This window comes from Manihot esculenta, chromosome 8 (genome assembly GCF_001659605.2).
Source record: "Manihot esculenta cultivar AM560-2 chromosome 8, M.esculenta_v8, whole genome shotgun sequence".
Lineage (NCBI taxonomy): Eukaryota > Viridiplantae > Streptophyta > Magnoliopsida > Malpighiales > Euphorbiaceae > Manihot > Manihot esculenta.
The window spans coordinates 675,471-681,470 of record NC_035168.2 but is presented as its reverse complement, the minus strand read 5'-3'; the positions used below and the strand labels follow the sequence as shown (position 1 = coordinate 681,470).

The window sequence follows — 6,000 nt, the reverse complement described above, 5'->3', positions numbered from 1 at the left end:
CAGGTTTTTGAAGACCCATGTATCAACTGTCATTACAATTGGTAAAGGCACCAACAAACTACTAATCCAAAATACAGATCCTATTTATAAATTTTCCCAACAAATGAAGCTAATGACTTCCCTGAATGTTTACAGTGTGATACAAGTTGCACTACTATTTCAATTATCATTGAGTTCCTAATTGTAGATTTGTAGGTTCCTAGGATAAAGGCAGCATGAATGCAAAAGAAATCAATTTTCCATTATAGTAATTTGTCAAAACTAGCAATAATTACCGGAAGCACACCCAAGCATGACATGCATTTTTCAATATGTAATAGCTTCATGTTAACCAAGTTGCCATGAAATGAGAGGGATAGTAAACTTTTAACAGCTCTAAACACTGAGGTGAAATAAAGAAATAAACCTTCTGCCTATGATTGAAGTAAAAGTTTTATAAAACTGAAAACAAGTTGTTTCATATCTTATATGGGCAGATAAATGCACCAACAGGAAGGGCATGACTTTTACTGGTAAGAAAATCAGAATAAACAACACGCATGTTTTTGAAAAGGCTCACCTTATCCATATTTGGTTCAACTCCTTCATGACCAGAAGCTTCAGGATAGGACCATGGAAGTTTTTGTAGTTCAGATGCAAGCTCTGCTTCCGGTTGATCCATTTCCAGCAGCTGTGGCTCTGGCTCTTTCTATAAGACCACTACTTGGGCATTCAACATCATCAATCATTGGGATCCCAGAAACTTTGATAACTTTGGGGTCATTATTGTGCCCTGTACCTGCTCTATAAAACTCTAGTTCATTATTACTGCTTAAATCTTTTGAGATAGCAGCAACTTTGGCTGACCTTCTTTTATACAGTTCAGTTCTTAATTCTTTAACAGTTTTTGCAATCTCATCCATGGCATTGCTTAGCTGACTGATCTTCAGCTTTTTCGGCTGACATCATGTACATGATTCCAATGCCAAGTCCACAACCAAACAAAGAGCTATCTGTAGAGCACAATATGATGTCAGCTCAATAAATACATAATATATTGGAGAACAAAACTTGAAAACAAAGAAGTATTTCCTTAGAGTCAAAGAAACCAAGTCATAGTTCTCCATCAACATGTCAGTCAATTTTGACAACTGATAAGATGCCAAGAACAAGGAACAGTAAGATTGATTTGATGTTTTTTTTTGGCAAAATAGATAAAATCACTCTTTGATAAATGTCTTTACAAGCAGACCATTATACAGTCACATTTCTATGTTTTAGGAACCATTTGGTAACATTGCCTAGATCAAGAATTTCTCTATGTTTAGGAACCATTGGTTAACATTACAAGTTTACAACTGTAACTCCCCGCAAATCTGTTCCTTCCCCTGCTCTCATTGGTTAATGCATTTTGACAAAGTGATTTCTCCAACAACAGAATAATACAAGATGTTAAAACTGGGTTCAGAGCTTGATGAGTCAACCTGACCCGCTAGAAAATAGCAGAAATATGTAATTATTGGCAATTAATTTCACTAATTTATAAATAAGATTTGCATAAACAATAATTGAGACCTGAGAGTTAATATATAATATAGAAACAACATGAAAAGATTCTTGCTTTCTCTCTGTATATTCTTGGATTATGAACAGTAGGTGTTTCTCAACGGTGATTGCAGCTTGATTGAGAGGTAAAAAAGTTTCAATTTGCCGCAATTATATTTTTCTTCATATTATATATTTATAGGTTACATATTTTTTGCGTAAAATATATAAATAAAATTAAAGTAAAATAAAAAATATAATATTAAAGAGTGAAAAATATAAATAGAATATTTTTTTTTTTGGTATTAAAGTTGGTGCAGAATGGAGATAATATTACAAAAAATGGTGATATTTAATTTAAATTAATATATTCACAATTATAAATAATATTATAATAAATTAATTTATTTATAATATATTATATAGAATAATATAAATAAATTAGTGTTTAATTTATTTATAATATATTATATAGAATAATTTAATATGTATGAATTTATTTTATTTTTAATTTGTTAATTAATATTTAATTAATGTATATTTATAATTAATATTTAAGTAATATTTTTTTATAATTATTATTTAATTAATATGTTTTTTTTTATTTATAAAATAATTAAATATTTGAATATTGAATGAAAATATAAAATATATAAATATTTAGAATGAACATATAAAATTATATGAATTTTTGAGTGAAATATATAAATAAAATTAAAATAAGATAAATAATATAATATTGAAAAAGTGAAAAATATAAATAGAATATTTTTTTAGTATTGAAGTTGGTGCAGAATGGAGATAATATTGCAAAAAATGGTGATAGGGTTAGAGATGCCCTCAGCAGTCAAAGACAGTAAAATTAGATAAAACAGAAAAGAAAAAAAAAAAAAAAAAAAACAAAAACCAACCTTTAGAAGAACAGGATCTACACTTGGAAGTCACACTCTTGGCAGTTCTCTTCTTCTTCAAGCAAACAGCTAATCGCCTTGCACTCTTCTCGGAACCACCAGATCTTTTATCAGCCTTATAATCTTCCGCACCAAAATTCAATCGGCGCCTTGCACTCTTCTCGGAACCACCAGATCTTTTATCAGCCTTATAATTTTCCGCACCAAAATTCAATCTGCGACCCGTGATGCCCGATTTCTTCCTCGAAATCCTAGTTTTCTTACCACTTGGCGAAGAAGCAGAAGCAGAACTCGAGAACCTAAAGATCCAATCAGGTGGTTGCTGGAAATTACTGTCGTATCCGCACCCACTACCATGGTTAGGAAATAGAGGAGATTGAAATGCAGAAGCAATCGAATCTTCAAAAGGATTTTCTTCCTCTTTAGGGCATTCCTGAGCAAGAAAATGCTTCTCGGAACCACCAGATCTTTTATCAGCCTTATAATTTTCCGCACCAAAATTCAATCGACGACCCGTGATGCCCGATTTCTTCCTCGAAATCCTAGTTTTCTTACCACTTGGCGAAGAAGCAGAAGCAGAACTCGAGAACCTAAAGATCCCATCAGGTGGTTGCTGGAAATTACTGTCGTATCCGTACCCATTACCATGGTTAGGAAATAGAGGAGATTGAAATGCAGAAGCAATCGAATCTTCAAAAGGATTTTCTTCCTCTTTAGGGCGTTCCTGAGCAAGAAAATGCTTAGCAACGAAAGTAGCAGATCCTGCTAAAGCTGCGGCAAGGAGAAGTTGCCACATCTTTTTAAAATGGAAAAGAGAGGTTAGTGGTGGTTGGTGCAGGTTGAGAATAGAGTGAAGTGAAGAGTAGGGGAAGGGAGAGGGAAGAGTTAGGTGGCCGGTGGCGGAGCTGCCAAAGTTGGTTTATTTGGGTGTGGTTCAGAGATGAGCTTTTTTTTATATCCTAATTAAGAAAATAATTATTAATTTGGATTCTGAAAATTATTTTTTTAATTGTGCATGATATGAAAAATATTTGTTTCCTTATTTTAATTTTTCAATTTGGAAAGTTTGATCTCGTTTCCCAATTTTTGCTCTTAAATCTCTCCTCTGATCAATTTTTTTATATCATGCATAATTAAGAATCAATTCGGATATTTAGGATATGAAAAATATGCTCAAATCACGTTGTTCCTTGTTTTAATTTTCCGATTTAGAAATTATTTTGTTTTGGAAATTTTGTTTGTCATACCAAAACTGACGACTCCCTGTTTAGGTACGCTGTTTGATCATCTCGGTTCAACCTTTTTTTTTCTTTATTTCTGTTATCTGCTGTTTGATCATATTATAGTTGATCAGCTTTTGGCTTCGGTTTCCTGGTTTGATCATTTAAATTCGTTTAATTTTGATTATCTGTTGTCTGATCATCTTCTGGTTGGATCAGTTTTTGGTTTTGCCTTTGATCGTGTTGTTAATAGTTTCTTTTAGCTTTGGTTGTTGCCCCTTGGCTTTCTCTTTTTTATTTTTTAACTTTTTTTTTGTTTGACCTGTATTTAGGAATTATGGATTTTCTGAATTAGGTGGAGTTATACTTATTTTTCAATGTGATCATTTTCCATTTTTATATATTTTTATATTTACTTCTCGTTTTCTAATATGGGAATGTTTAGAATTAGTCTGTAAGTTGTATCAGTTGAGTTCAGCTCATGAAAATGATTGCAGTTGTGATGATCATTACTTTTTATATGTACTAAATGTGTCACATAACATGTCTGTCTGACAAATCTAGTCTCAATAATATAAGACCTCTTTACTTTCTAATTTAATTAACCCAATATCTCTCTTAGATGAAGTTACACGGGCATAGATTTGCATGCAAGTCTACATTTGGTTCTTTTTGTCGTTAGTTATTTTTTGTTTCAATAATGTACTTGAATACACACTAGTGCTGTCAAGTTTAAACAGTACAATATGGTATTTGGAAGAGAGATTCTAGATTTATTTTGAATCTGTTATTCAGTTAGGGAAGAGGTGTGTATCTTGCTATAGAAGAGCTAGTGGTACTTCTTGGGTACCTTTGACCTTCTCATGTCTTACTCTGAACGCCCATCATCCTATTCTCTTTTTCTAGGCTCTTCAAATCAAAGGTAGTCGTTTGCTGGGTTGCTGAGCATAATTTTTGTTCATTCAAGTGAATTTGAGTAAATGTCTTGTTTGTTTTCATGCTTCTATTGAACTCCACGAGTACTACCCGTTTGTTGTCGTCTTTAATGCACCAAGCTGACCAAATTTGTGGAAGTGAAAGAAGATACTCTTAGCTATTGTTGAAATTTTTTTTTTTTCTGATTCTGCCTGATAAGATACTGATATAGTTTTCTTGTGGCAGTAAACCTTAAGATATTTATTCTACTTTATAGTGTAAGCATTTCAAATGTTAGTTTTTTGAATGAGGGCCTGAGTTAAGCGCTAGTTTTACTCTTGATGACCTTAGCATCAACTAGATTTAGATTGTTTTTCTTATTGTGCAGGTTCAGTTCTCACTTCTGATCTGATGGTGTTTACTGTTGGTCACATTGTTGATTTTGAACTGAAGGATGAATAGATGTCAAGTCCATGTTTGTAGGTAAGAAGTTTTGATGATGCATGTTCTCTATTAAATTCTCTTTCTTTTATCCCCTTTCTCCGACAATTCAAATATCAACTTGCATATTTTATCCCTAGTAGCATTGTAGCTGTTGGCCAAGTGGGCCATAACAGCTAACTCAAGGTTATATTCTCGTCATAGTTTACTCCTACATTTCTGAAAATGTATTGCCACACGTCATCTATATTTCAAGTCTTCATTCCCAAATTCTGATGGTTTTTTTTCCTCATTTTAGGTTATATGTGGTATATAATTGGCTCGATATATTTACCTTCGTCACTTGGTGTTGAATATCAAGTTAATGCTTTTTTCTTTCCAAATATGCTGAATTGAAAATGGTGTTGCAGGCGCATTGTGGTTATTGGTTAAACCCTGTGTTCTCTTCAAAATAGAGTAGCTCAGTCTGCTGTTTTGCAGTTATATAAGTTGTCTCTTTCGGGGAGAGCAAAGTATATGGTATTGAAGATTTCCAATTCCACTTTCAAGCATTACTTATTCTTATTACTTTGAACATCATTTTTGCTATTGGATAATCTAATTCCGCAGTGGGAAGCCTTATGTTTATTGCCATAAAAAGCAAATTTGTACAATTATAGTTGAGGATCATGATTGATGGACTTATTTGTTTTCTATTATGATTAATGATGCAAAAAATGTCCTACAGATTATCATTGGAAATCTAGGAAGTGGCATTAATATGAAGAGGCTAATTATAATCCTGCTATGTGATCCTTTTGGTGTGCAGTGTGGGGGGATGAAGGTTGATTTTCAGAAGTTCTGTTGGAGTGGTAGTCAACTTTATATGTTTCGGTCAGAAGTTGTGAAGTAGTAATTCAGGTTGGATTCGTTAATGTCTGTGTGCTCAGCGGATGTCACCTAGATAATCTGCAGCCTGCATTTTGATCTATCATGAGATGTGATATCCT

The 6,000-nt window shown here is 32.8% G+C and overlaps 1 protein-coding gene across 1 annotated transcript in view; it reads right to left on the bottom strand.

Moving 5' to 3' along the window:
• LOC122724363 overlaps window positions 1-3,058 on the bottom strand; it is a 16,716-nt gene extending 13,658 nt beyond the window's left edge. Inside the window, exon 1 of the mRNA XM_043959030.1 lies at window positions 2,558-3,058. The gene's annotated coding sequence lies outside the window, so the exon portion shown is untranslated. The remainder of the gene's footprint in view (window positions 1-2,557) is intronic.
• Window positions 3,059-6,000: the final 2,942 nt, after the last annotated feature.